Source organism: Symsagittifera roscoffensis, chromosome 7, assembly GCF_963678635.1.
Source record: "Symsagittifera roscoffensis chromosome 7, txSymRosc1.1, whole genome shotgun sequence".
Classification (NCBI taxonomy): Eukaryota; Metazoa; Xenacoelomorpha; order Acoela; family Convolutidae; genus Symsagittifera; species Symsagittifera roscoffensis.
In genome coordinates, this window is record NC_087068.1 from 46,448,127 (window position 1) to 46,462,545 (window position 14,419).

At 46.9% G+C, this 14,419-nt stretch overlaps 1 protein-coding gene across 4 annotated transcripts in view; it reads left to right on the forward strand.

Annotated features, from left to right (window-relative positions):
• The window catches only part of LOC134851561 (ranBP2-like and GRIP domain-containing protein 3), a 315,621-nt gene that overhangs the window by 46,723 nt on the left and 254,479 nt on the right, over positions 1 to 14,419 (forward strand). The window lies entirely within an intron of this gene.

Here is a 14,419-nt window from a genome sequence, read left to right on the forward strand (position 1 = left end):
TTATATTGTTTATTGGTGTATTTATTTAAGGCTGGTATGGGCCCTATCCAGCTTCTGCACGACCACAATCACTTCTTAAAAAATAAACTTTAATTGCAAAATGATGAGCAATAATGTAACAGTCGCCTACTTATGTCACATATGAGGTTAAGAAAAACAGGCCCTATAACCATTGGCTCAAGGGCCAGGGACACTATCTCTTGTGCTTGTGCTTTTACACCTCATTCAGTCGGAGCCAATTCGATTCGTTGAAAACATGAGACTACAAATCGTGTTACAACTTAAAAGCTACTAACAAAATAGCCCCCCCCCCCCCACACTCTAGAAATACGAACATCCCCATGGTTAGGTCTCTAAATACCTAAAGCAAGCGAACGCCATTGAAAACAGGGTCGAATACCGTTAGTTTCTATCTGTAACATTCGTCTACTGCAGTCACACATGAGGCTTAAGAAAAATAGGCCCTATAACCACTGGCTCAAGGGTCAGGGACACTATCTCTTGTGTTTTCCCACCTCAAGAACGGTCGGAGCCAGTTCGGTTCGCTTATGACATGAGACTACGACCCGTTACAGCTTAAAGGCTACTACTAAAATATCCCCCCACTCTAGAATTAGAAACGTCCCCATACTTAGGTCTCTAGATACCCAAAATACATGAACGCCGTTAAAAACCGGGTTGGAACAATCCGTTAGGTTACTTTTTATTAGACAGTGTGACTTTGATCCATTTCAGATGGATCAACCTAAAACTCGCCTTACCTCAACATAACAATCACAAAACACACTCTAGAAATTAAATTTGTACTCACATAGCAGCACGCTCAAGAATTGGGAAAATAATCCAGTCAGTAACTAACTCAAGAAATAAATAACTAAGAGAAGTTTAATGTTTTATAGTTTGGACAGCAAGGATAAGTTCATGCTCTAGAATTTGAGTTCTCTTGGACCGTTGGGACACTCCAGTTGTCCGCCTTTCCGCTGAAGGTTCACTCTGGTCCAACTTTAGTAATCGCTCTCTCGGGGATACTCTGTCTTCTATTTCAAGTAAGACAGCTCTACTCTCGATTGTATATAGACGGAAATTGTGAATAGCAATTTCCCACTCGTTTTTACTTTCTAACTTTCCCGCAATTGCTCTAAAATTGTTCTGATTTCTTTTTCTGATTTTCAGTTGTCGCGAGAAAATCGTGCATGACACGTTCCATTCGAATTTTTGAAAAATAAAATTTCTCTCCAAAATCAAGTATTTTCTGCTCTTCTCAAGGTCAAACTTCCCAACATGACCGACTGGCACATACTCCCCGGACTCGAGATCGATGTCCTCATCGCGCGCTGTCTTCTGCCAGTGAGTCCCAGAAAAACCGAGTGTTGCTCAAGATACAGTGCCAGTGGTCATTTACAGAAGTTTGCAGCAGATTTAAGATTATCTACACCCCAAAATTCACGACCATTTAAAATTTTCACACTATTGCTAAACAGCAATCAAAATCTGCATTTACCTGCACCTTTGAATTTTTCGCTTTTCAAGCCAATCATTTTAAAAATTCTTTTGTCCTATTCAATCAGGAAATTGTCATGCAGCATTTCGATTTATATAATAGATATAGTATATTAGTAACAATATTTACTTTGTTAAAATTTCTTTTTCGTGAATCCAAGTTTCACTCGGATTCACACTCAAGCCCCCCTTCCCTCTCAAGACTCAAGATCCATCCGATTTGCCCATTCACCTCGTGCTCTTCGCCTTGGATGTACTGCATCCTGAAGTGCTAGATGCGGCAAACTGTCTCAACAGTTCCTCTTCATCATCGGAACTAATCACAATCTCCTCCCAAGCCTTCAGTTGTTCATAAGATCGCATCCATTCTCTCTGCTCCTGCAATCTCTTTGCCTGGTTGGGTAGTGCCTTCACCCTAGCTTCTCGGTTCAAGCAAAAGGAGTTGTGCAGGCTCAAGCTCACGTTCTTCGCCAGGTCTTCCTCTAGTATCGACTCCCTCGCTTTGGTATTGTCTCTAGACATCTTACCCACTCTCTTCCATCCCGTCGTGATCGCATTACGATGGGTTAGCAGGGGTCTCTTGAAAGCTTCCGGCCCAATCTCGGCCTGGAACTGTCGATACTCCTTTTGATGTTTTCTCATGTGATCTTTCGTTGCCCTGTACAACCAAGACGTCAGTGTCGCCCGAAACCATGGAAAGTACCTCAAGCGACTCCATACGTGCCTGACTTCCGTTGGTATGGCGAATACTTTGCACGCAGTCTCAAACAACTCAAGTCTCCTGCTGTAGTCTATCGCGTATATTGACTCAGCCGTTGGTGTCGTCGCCTCCCGATACTTCGTTATATTCTCTTCTATCCATCTCAGAGCTAACATCGTGCTCACTACTAAGAGCGTCACCTTCTGCCGGTGATCCGGCAGTCCGATCGACCGAATCTCTTCCACATCCCACACCAGGCAAAGGTTCTTGTGATCTGGATACCACACCGCTTGTGCCAAACAGTGGCATGGGCATTCCCCATGAGAGATCTCAATGCTCCTGAGATTACGCTCCCCTGAGGCTTCCAAGAGAGGCTCAAGCTCCATCATTTTCTCGTGCATCGTGTCATTGTCTTCCAGGTTTGGAGTACTTCCCACAGGTTTCCCGATCACGTTTTGTCTCTCGTGATCGCTTGTGTTTTCTCTTTCCAACTTCAGAAGATCTTCTCCCCAGATTTCGCTCAAGTCATCTCTCAATTCTTTTGGTACTGTCCCTTTGATTTTTCTCAACAACTTGTGCGAATGATGCGATATCCGAGCCAACCTCACGCACTTGGGCACTGAGAAGGCCTTGTCCACCAGTATTCTCTGGCTGGACACTTCCACCATCGCCATGTGTAGCGGGTAGTGACTTCCGCACAAGTTGGCCATCATTGACCCTATCAGCGACTTCGCGTTCAATGGCAAGCCATAAGCTTCGCTCAAGGGAAATCCCATTTCCGCCTCAAGACCAACCTTCCAGCTCCGGATGTGTTTTTGAGTCACCTGCAACACCCCGGGCCATGATTCTACGCTCAACGCCGTCACTAAATGATGCTCAGACTCCAGTCTCTCCAGTGCCTGCAGATCACACATTCTCGAGAAGAATCCGAGAGCTGTCGCTATATTCACCGTGGTTCTCGCGTAACATTCCGCTATTATTTGCACTTCACTTTTCTCCCTTTCTGTGATGTCTTCGAACCAAGTGACCAGATCTTCTTTTTGAAACGACAGTATTCTGACGCATGACCGTCCATCGCAGATGTGCTCTCCGTTCCCACACGTCGAATCCAGACAGCTACCCGGCTCCAATTTCTTTGTTGACCCGGGGTCGCTCGTCCTTTCGCTTGGTTCTTGCATCTGGGGTGTGATTAGCTTATGTAGCACACTCAACTTCGCCAGATCTTCATCTTCCGTTGGGGCTAACCTCACTCGCTCGGTGGTTTCCTCGATTAGACTCGCATGGGGATGTGGACACCAGGAGGGTCTTAGTAGCTTCCATATCACTCCCAAGTTCGTGGTTAACAAGCCATTTCCACCGCCCATGTTCACTTCAACTCTCTTGTTTGAGCGCGGTATGCTTATCACCTCTGGTGCTTTCTCAAGAATCAGGCCCAGGCTCGGCCCCTCTTTCTCCACTGCGTCTATCTCCATTATCCTTTCTGTCCAAAACTTCAGTAGCTCCGCTACCTCATGGTTTCTGTGGGCTCCTCCAGCTTCCGAGTCTAAGAAGGGATTGTAGGCTATTCCCATCACTCCAGACACATATTGGTATTCCCCCTTCTCACTGAGTCTCGAGTATTGTTCTGACGAGGCCAGGTTACGGTGAACATCATGTTCTTCCTCGAACTTCTTATTAGAGAACCTCCGTACCTCGTCCAGCTTTCGATGGTTCTCCAAGGATACTCTGGAGCTATCTTCTTTCTCTATTCCTGTACTCTGATATACGTTCAAGATGATCGTTGAGACTCTTCTCTCCATGGTTTTACTTCCACTTGCTCTCTGGTGGCATGCCAGGATGGTGCTATCAGACATCATAGACATTGTCCATCTCAAGAAACATGTGGCATCTTTTCTTCTAGCCAGGCTCAAGCCTGAATTGTCCCTGGCCACGTGTTGCATCAGTGCCTGATACACCTCTAGCTTCTTGCTTCCCAACTTCAGCCTGTCATACGAGGTCAATGTCTCCAACTCTATTCCCACCAGACTCCAGGTGAACATTAATTGTCCCGCAGTTCTAACGAAGGGATTCGCCATTAGTGGCGGTGCTGATGAGGATGTTCTCATCGCCTCTTCAAAATGATCCTTCAACAAACTCTGCCAGGACCTCTTCAGATGACTTGCCATCTCTATCTTATTAACCTCGGCTTTCTGCTGGGTGGCCCAATTGCGTCGCCTGCGAGCTATTCCACTATCCAACTTCTTCAAGCAGTCCTCCATTTCCTTCAATGTTTCGAGGGCCACCCACCACGTCCGGGAAGTGTTCCTCGTCTTCCTCCTCTCCAATGGATCACTCGTCACTTGTTTGCCCATGTCCTGATGTGCCTTCGAGATCCATTCTTTGCCGATCTCCACTTCCCCTACCTGTCCGTTCGTTGAACCTCTCTTCACGTTTACCTTCTGAGGCTTGAAGTCTTCTTCTGACGTCGAACTGGTGGAAACCTCTATTTCCTTTTCCACTTCAAGTGGTTTCCTGAGCTCCGAGCTGTTCTTGTATGCCGCCGTCTTGCATCGGGCCAAAACGATGGGCGCCGTCTCTCTCAAGTTTCCTTCCGAAACAGCATCCACTGAAGGACTACCCCATCCCTCCACTTCTCTCTTCCTCTTGCGAGTCTTCACATCTCTGCTCGAGGGGGTTGTGGCTATCATCATTGATTCGACCTCTCCATCCACTCCTTCCAACTCTTGCCTCCCCCCTGCTCGAGCCTTAAGGATATTAGTACTTTTAATCATATTACTAGTCCCAACCTTATCCCTTTTTATATCATCAACCATTTTATCCACAGTTTTTTGTTTCAGAGTAGAGCTGTCCTCACATTTCTCTTTTCTAGTCTTCGATCGTGCGTTCCTCAGCTCCACTAGCTTGTTCAGCAGCTCTTTTCTTGCTTTCTCATCCAGGCCCGTTCCTATCAGGAGCGGTTCCCCGAATCTCACTACTGCGTCCCACAGTTCCTTCTTGAACTTGTCCAGCGTCGTCTCGCTGCCCACTTCTCGATTGAATTCCTCCAGGAACTCCTGCCAAGCGTCATCCTCGAGAGATCCCAAGAATATGTCCCTGTTCCCTTCGAACGTGTTCTTCCCCCTTTCCTCCGAGCTCAAGAGTAACATCCCCATATTGAAGGTATCACCTGCCAATGGCAATTCTAGGTCCTTCCGCGGGGACGGGTTCAGAGGTGGTGTGGCAGTATCTGCCCAATTCTCTTCGCTCAAGTCTTTCAACAGCTCTTGAGTGGTGAGTTCCTCCCCTGATGGCCCTGGTTCAGGTGTATTCCCCACCTCCATGTCCTCTCCAGCTTCACTGAGAGTTTCATCCATACTTTCTTCCTCCGATTCATTTCTTCTTCTCTCAAGAATTCTTTTGAATCGATCCTCAACGGGTCCGCTCCTCTTGTCTCCAGGTGTGTCCACGGACAGTGGTGATGGTGTCGCGGGATCCAGCTTTTTGTATTCCGTCAGTGCTACGTGCAGTTGACCTGCTGCATCTAGTTCTGTTCCTTCCTGTCTTATTTCCACCTGTTCCAAGCCATAGGGCGCCCTATATTTTCTCGTGGCAAATTTCATGTCGTCCACCAGTGCGACGTGTCCCTCCACCACGATCATCCTGCCATCATCCCATATGGGTAGCATATTCTCAAGTCCTTCCTTCTCAAGAGTCCTCAAGACTTTCCGCACCTCATATCCAGGGGGCTGCGAACCTCTACTCTTTTTCGCTTGCGTCGTCCACGAATTTACCTTTATCTCGCTGGTATGGAAGTAGACCGCCGCCGTGTAGCCAATGAACAGGGGGTCCCAGCCATCAGTGAAATCCTTCTGCATTTCCTCCGCCCTCATCCTCGCCATTATGGAGGGAACTACCAAGGGACTATTCATACCTAAGGTCATCCTCCTGACTATTGGGAACTCAGGCATGGTTGCCGGGAGGATTTCTTTCTCCATTATGGTCTCTAGCTCCCTCTTCACCAGTGCGAAGCACTCCTTCCAGGCAGGAATTCTCAAGATTTCTCGTCCGTCCGCCGTCAATGGGTTCAAGTTCCAGAATTTGGGATACATTTCAATAGGGCCCTCTCGCTTGCCTCCCATTCTGCATTGCATTTGTCCCCTGAAATTGCACACCATCATCTCAGCATCTTTCACTTTTCCGAAGAGTACCGTGTTCGCCCTGCACTCGCCCTGGTCCTCCAACTGGAGGATCGCATTCAGCATCACCGCCATTCTCTCGTCGATCTGGGTGTGGTCCAGGTCCCTCAAGCGTCTGTACAGCTCGTCAAGAGTGGGCCTCTGCAGAGCCGTGGGCATAGAGTTCCAGAATCGGTCTGCCATTCTTTATAACTTCGGGATGTGTGTAGATAGATGTCAACCAGCTCAAGAATTACCTTACCAGCTCAAGAATTACCTTACCAACTCAAGAATTACCCAATTCAAGAAATCTCTAGAAATCTTCTCTTGCAAGCACTTGCTGTAGATCCGGATTGTCGCGTGTTCAATCAAGATTCTCTTTTTCTGTTTCTCGTTTGAGTGTAGTTGGATATTCAACTTTGTTTTCAAACTTGATCTGAAAACATAGAGCTCATTAAAACTTAGTATGTCACGTTCCTAACCTAGGGACCCCCCTTCTACCCGTATGATTAAAATCTTATCATTCACATATCACTTAAAACAATTTGATTGGATCTCCCTTAAGAGCATGCAGATTCATTTTATGTTTTAGCACCATCAATTCTTTCTTTTAAAATTCAATTGTCATGCCAATCACATCTTAAGATCCCTTTACCTGCGCCGCACCCCAGTACCTGACTCAAGACTCCTCCCTCACACCCGACCTGATACCTCCATGTACCCGACTCAGGCGATGCTCAAGTAGTACTTCTTGTGAAGATGCACCATTATCTCGGTTTCTGCAAAGACCACATGTAGGATAGCGTACAATTCCCTCGAGCTCAGTTTGCCCCTATTTGGGTCGTACACCGGCATCGAGACCTCCACTATTCCTCTTTCAATCATGAAGTCACGTAGTCTTGTCAGTGCCAATATCACGTGTTCGGGATCAATTGTGTTTCTGTCGTTGACTCTCGTTACTAGGAAGCAGAGGTATTTGCCCGGGACTTGTGCCACTGACGGTGGAAGCGCTGCTATGCCTCCCAGTCCTGGCCTCTGTCTGAACAGAAACTCTACGTTCTGGTACTCTCTTTTGAAGTCAGCCTCCAATCTTGATTTGAAACTCATATCCGCCGTGATGCAGATCGCGCTGGTCCTGTTTGACAGGATGAAGTCGCTATCTGTTATCATGATGTTCTCTGAGTATTCATTGGGTATTTCGAATTTCGTTTTGAAATTCCTTCCTATGGTAGGCTCTGGTTCTTCTTCCTCCAGTTCCAATCCGCTTGTTTCCCTCACTTCCTTGAGCTTCTTTATCATCAAATTTTCGGTGTGGGTAAGTCCTACCCCCACTCCCCGGACAAAAATATTTATCGACGTCCCCGTCGATGTAGTCGGGTCTGAATTGTCCTTAGGGATGTCCAGTGGCCTGTCTGTTGCTGTCCATCCGAAAAGAGGGTCCTCTGTCTTCATGTAATTTGCTGCGGATATATCGACTTGCTGAATGCTTTGTCCTTCGTGGCTCTCGTCCTTGACATCACGCATCCACTCTAGAATCCTCAAGTTCGTGTTCTCCCTCCTTTCTATTTCACTCTGCTCGAGATCCGTCTCCAATTCTGGCGTCGAGTAATCATCCTGCGGATAATGTCCACCATCGTCAATGACCTGCCATTCCTCTCCGGCTTCCAGTTCGCCTGCGCTTAGTAGTTCATCGCCCAACTTGTCTGGCTGTATCTTATCGATCAAGAAGTCATCCCCGTACCTATTGTACCTCATGCCTGTGCGTTTACGATTGCCAGTCCTGGTTTCCGGTGGTGTTGGTCGATCCGGCTCCATCCACTTCGGTACCTCGTTTTGCTCTGGGTCGTTCCAGTCTTCTTCTACAAATGAACCTGCATCCGACTCCACTTCTATCTTTTCGTTGTCGTCCAAACTCAAGTTCTCATTACCATCATTTTTCTCTCTGGTGCCTTTCTCATTCACTTCGCACGCTGGTTCCACCACCAGGTACTCAAGACCTTCCATGTCTCTTGGTAGGCACCAGTCCTCCGGGGACGGGACATGAGGCTTCAGATTTTCGTAATGTGCTGCTCGCCCTGTACTCAAGCGATAGAACCGTCCTTGTTGATGTACTTCCGTAATCATGAACGGTCCTCTCCATTTCTTGAGTAGTTTCTTTGTTCCCTTGGGCGGTATGACATTTTGGAAGACCCACACGTATTGGCCCACTTCGTATGGCTTTGCTCTTAGTATCTTTTCGTCATATTTCTTGCGTTGCCTCATTTGCGCTTGCGCCGTGTTTCTCCGACATAGCTCGTTTAGCTCTTGTTGTCTTTTGATCGCTTCCTTCACGTATGCTTGAGGTGACGTCCTCTTCCCCTCGTACTCCGGGTAAAAGAATGTTATAGGCATTGCCCTTTCCCTGCCTGTCAACATCATGAAAGGACTGATACCCGTCGTTGAGTGCTGAGTACTATTATAGGCTCCTACTACCTGTGGCAGGTATTTGTCCCAGTCCGTCATGTATCTCGAGCAGTACACCCTGAGCATGTTGACCAGTGTCCTGTTCTGTCTCTCTACCAACCCATTGGTCTGTGGATGATAGGTCGTCGAGTGCGCTTGAGCAATGTGTGATCTCTTCATCAATTCTTTTGTCAAGTCCCCCACAAAAGCCTTGCCGTTGTCTGACTGGAAAGTCATTGGACAACCATATCGCGATATCCAATGCGTTATCAGGTGATCACATGTCTCCTCTGCCGAGGCTGTCTGGCACGGAACCGCTTCCGCCAACTTGGTGAAGTGATCTATTATAACTAGTATTTGGTTATAACCCGACTCCGTCATGCAGATTTTCTGATGGTCTATCTGCACCACTTCATTGAATTCCGAACTCTCGACAGACTTGAGGGGAAACTTCATCTTCCTTGGGTCTTTTACTTGAAGGCATGCTAGGCAGGCATTCACCCATCTCTCGCAAGCTTTTCTCATTCCCGGCCAATCAAACCTGTGAAGTATCCTTTGTTGTACTTTATCTATCCCCTGGTGGCCCATCTGGTCGTGTGATCTGAAAAGCACCTCCGTTTGGTACAATTGTGGTAGTATGATGAGGTTGTGTTTGTGTAATATTTTTTCCTCATCTCTTCTCTTGCACGCTACCACCCCTTCAGCTGTGTGATAAAGTAAATCTCTCTTTTCCTTGTAGAACTGGCTCAAGATCTTGTAGCTGTCTTCCTCAAGTTCCCCCTTCTCCTTGACTCCCGAATGGATCCATTTGGAGAGGTTACTTGTCATTTTGTCATTCTTCTGGGCCCTTATTAGGTCAGACAGCCTGTATCTCGCCTTAACGTGCTCCTTTAGCGCCATGATCTGTCCATTCATTTCACCAGGGTTGTGGGTGTCATCACTCAGCTTCACACATATCATCCTTTTCACGATTTTCATGTCGTCTTCTGGTACCAGATTCGTTCTGACGTTTGAGTTGCACGATAGTTCCCTTAGTGGTTTTCTTGAAACTGCTATTTTCTCAAGCTCTTCACCACCTCGTACCTCTTGTGTTTCCAGATTGTACGTCCCTGAAGATGGATCCGTCTGTAATTCCCTGTCGTGCTGTCTTATCTTCTCTTCCGCCAGTATCATGCATAGACTGTCTTGGTCTTCGCTGCTCTCATCCGAGTCTTCATCCCATTCTTCACGCTCCCCGGACAATTTCCCTTCTCCGGTTTCGTCTTCTTCCATGAATCTGGACCACTCCCCGGACTCTTGATCTAGTCCCAGGTGTTCAACTTCTTCTCTGAATGTTACTTTCTTATCCCTGACTTTTGTCTGTTCCAGAATTTTGTCGGGGATTTTTTCAACTAGTGATCGCACAACTTCCTTGCTATCAGTGATGCTTCCTTTTGAGACGTCAGTATTGTTCACTGTTTCTTCTCTCCGAAGTATGGTTAGTTCCGGTGCCTCCTGACCTTTCCCTTGGATCACGGGCTTGTCATCTGATAGTTTCTCAAGCAACCTCATTAAGTTTTCATCTATTCGGACCGTTCCCTCCTCTACCTGGGTGAGATCATAACCTTTTGCCTTGAGTGTCTCCCTCACGATCTTGGACTTGAGCATTATTCCTATCGGAATCCCTCTATTTTTCTTCAAGATGGTCTTTTCAAGAGGCTCTTTCGGCAATTCGGGATGATCTTCTATCGGTTTGCCTGATTTGTCCAGCCATCTCGTGAGTGGAAGACTGTCGTACGTTTCTTTGTCCATAAAGGAGAAGCCGTCTTTGATCTCAGGTCTGTCCGCCTCTCTTTGTTCTTGCCTCTCGTAGAACTCCGTCTTCTTACTCAAGCTGTCAGCATTTTGATGTTTATCTCGTGTTCTGTGCTCAATTATCATGTTGTATCCATCCAAGCCAACTATCCACCTCCCAATATAGCTCTGGTCCATTGAGTACGTTTTCAGCCAGCTTAGTGCTCGGTTGTCGACTCGCAGCTTGAAGGGCTCACTGCCTAGGTATGCTCTGTATTTTTCGACAAAGGTGACCACCGCGAACATCTCTGCTTTCGGTGCTCCGTACTTCATTTCTGTGTCACTTAGGACCTTGCTCCCGTATGCTATTGGTCTCAAGACTGTCTTCCCATTCCATTCTTGTTCTTGATGGAGAATCCCAGAAATGGCGACTACTGACGCGTCCGTGTCTAGCACGTACATCCCCTTCTCTGTCGGCATACCCAGTACTGGTGCCTCACATAGCTCTTTCTTTATTCTCTGGAATGACTCTTCTGCCGCGTTGTTCCACGTGAACTTCTTGCCCTTATGTCTCATTAGTTGTTGCATCGGGTATACCTTGTCCGCATAGCCCTTGATGAATTCTCTATAATAGTTGGCGAAACCCAGGAAGCTCATCAGCTGGTGCTCCGTCTTCGGTGATTTCCAGGTTAGGACTGCTTCCACGGCGTCTGGATCAGGTCTAATGCCGTGCTTATCTACCATCCTTCCCAAGTATTTAATCGAGTCCTTGAGTATCTCGCACTTTGATGGTTTACACTTCAGCCCCGATCTCTTCATGCACGCGAACACCTCGTCAAGCCTCTCGATGTGGTCTTCTAGTGTCGGCGTCGCTATTACCACGTCGTCCACGTAGCACATTACCAGGTTGCCGTACTTCTTCGTCACGCCTATCAACGCGTGTGCCATCAGCCGCTGAAACGTGGCTGTTGCATTGCAGAGTCCAAACGGCATCCGTTTCCATTGAAACAGACCCAACTCGCAGGCGAACCCTGTCTTGTCCCTGTCTTGCTTCCTTAATGGTACCTGCCAAAAAGCCGAGCCTAAATCAAGAGTCGTAAAAAATTTTGCATCACCTAATTTCGAGAGGCTCTCATCAATTCTAGGTATGGGATAGGCATCCTTCACCGTGACGGAGTTCAGGTATCGAAAGTCACAACAAAACCTTAACTGGTCGCCTTTCTTTTTGGCCATCACTACTCCACACGCCCACGGTGACTTGGATGGTTCTATCATGTCATACTCTAGTAACGTTTCGATTTCTTTTCTACACGCGTCCGATTTGTGTGGGGTCATGCGCCTCGCCCCCTCCCTGTGTGGTACCGCGTTTTCCTCAAGTTCAATTTCATGTTCAACAAAATTACAACACCCGATATCCGCCTTATGCCTTGAAAAGACCTCCTCGTTCCGCTCTAGTACGTCCTTGATAGCTTCGAGCTGTTCATCTTTCAGTTTGCCCCTTAAATGTTCAATCTCCGGCAGAACCGGTTTGTCAATTTGCATTTCATCTAGTGTGGGTCTCTCTGGAAAGTTCGAACAGCTCGAAAGCCCATCGTCCGTTTCTGACTTAAGTGATTTGATAAGACCTGAAGAATCTTTTATTCTCTGCAATCGTCTCAAGATACAAATTTTGTCCCTGTGGTTGGGACAATCAACAACTTCATTTTGTTTTGAGTTTTCAATTGTTTCATATCGAGTTTTAACCGGTAAAGCATATCCCAGCTTCCTGCCTCTCTGTATCGTGATCGGTATATCAAGGGTATTTAACAAGACACTGACGCAGAGGCCGCTCTTCGTTATCGAAAATGATCTTCCTAAAACAGCAGCGCTTTGACTATTAGGATTTGGAACTATACACACTTGCTTGTTGTCACTTAGTTCATTATAATTTTTCATCCTCAAGCTTACGATTGCCGCTTCATTAGCTTTTAACCTCACTCTCTTACTCAAGAATACCGGTGCTTTGTTTTCATTCGCCATTATTAAATTTACCGGTTTGATTGCGTACCTCCTATCCGGATTCCGTATCCTGAACATTGCATTATTTAGATCAATCGTTACGTCGAAATTCCTGATGAAGTCTCTGCCCAAAATGAATTGGTCAGATTCATCTAGGTTTTCTACCACGATGAAGCTCATCCACAGGTTACGTTCCCCCAAATTGAGGGCTATTATCGGCGTCCTGCCCAGCACCCGTAGGGCCCCTTTGTTTGCAGCTGACAGCCGTATTCTCGAGTCTATCAAGTCACCTTTGTCAAAGCCCATCTTTTCCCATGTTTCGATTGGTATGACGCTCAAGACTGCTCCCGTGTCAAGTAATCCACGCAACTGAGTCTTTTTGCCATTTATGTCTAGCACGTGCCCTGTCACGTCTGCTTCCGTCCCGATGTGCATTGCATCTTCTTCAAGCATGGCACAGTGTCCGATCGATCTTACTTTCAATTCTTCTTTCCCTACATAGATTTGTCCAATTAGGTCTTCGTCGCATGTTATCATCGTCTTTGTATAGATGTTGATTCCATCTATATTCAGCATGACCTCGTGTGGACCATAAGCTTCAGTGTACCTATTATCAACACGTACCGATTTGCTGCCCCCTCTCGTGAGTAGTGCCCTAAGCGCTCTAGAAGTCGTTTGTGGACTTATTCCACTCAAGTAGTCTGCATACACGTCGATGTGCATTATCGTCTGGTCGCTCGGCTCGCTCAAGTTTCTGGTTACCTCGTGTCCGCCCACTGTGATTATCGACATTATTCTTGCTCCGATTTTCGATATCCCAAAAGGTTTACCTGTCACCATTTTCACGGTGTTACAATTCCCAGTCTTCGTTGAGCCCGTTCTAGCCTCTGGTATTGAGTTCGATCCAGTTAATGCTTCGTTAAAATTTTGTCTTTCGATCTCCAACTTTAGTCGTTGCTCTATTTCTTTTGCTGCCAGATCTTGTTTCACTTTGGCAATTGCTTCCGTCGCCGCTTTCTCATAATTTATCTCTAGAGAGCTTCCGGCTGCGGAGTCTAACGCACCGCTAACATGTGTGACAGCTTTCACTGTCTTCGTCGGCAATTCGGTGTTTGGTGCCCCTAAGTTCCTAGATTCGAACTCGTTTTGCCTGTTCCTCTGATTCTGCACCGCCGCTAATGCCAACTTATGTTTGGGGTGATTCTGGTCCTTGACCGCTTCCCAGAACAAGGGACAATCCATTCTGAAGTGCCCCTCCTGGTTACAGAAGAAGCATCTGGCGCCTATCTTGATGATTAAGCCATTGTAGTACTCGTGTTCCTCCATCTGACTCATATCCTCCTCATCCGGTGCATAACCTAGGCTCTTCATGCCTTGTTTGTACGTTGTGCAGTCAGCCACATGATGATCCGCTGACCCGCAGTTCGCGCATGATCTGCGCTTATCCATATCATCTCTAGGTTTGTACCATGATGACCTCTGGGGTTGACCTCCCCCTTGCGTGTTCCTGTTTTCAGAATATGAGTACTTCTTAGGTTTCATCAGCATGTATTCTCTTGATTTCTGTCTCATTTCTTCTGGGGTGGGTGCGCTGTCCTTCGACAATGTGTAGTATGTTGCTAACATTGTCCTTAAGTCATCACTTTTCACCCCATCGATGAACTTCGAGGCAATGCTAAAGTTCCGTCTATTTGTCGACTCCTCTGGGTCACTCCTCCTTCTCAAGCTCTCGAGGTCATCTAGGAACCGATCTATTGACTCGTCGTCCCTCTGCCTTCTTTTTTCAAATCGCATCATCGCTTGGTGGCCTTTCATGCCTGACCCGAATCGATTCAGCAATATCTCGAAGATC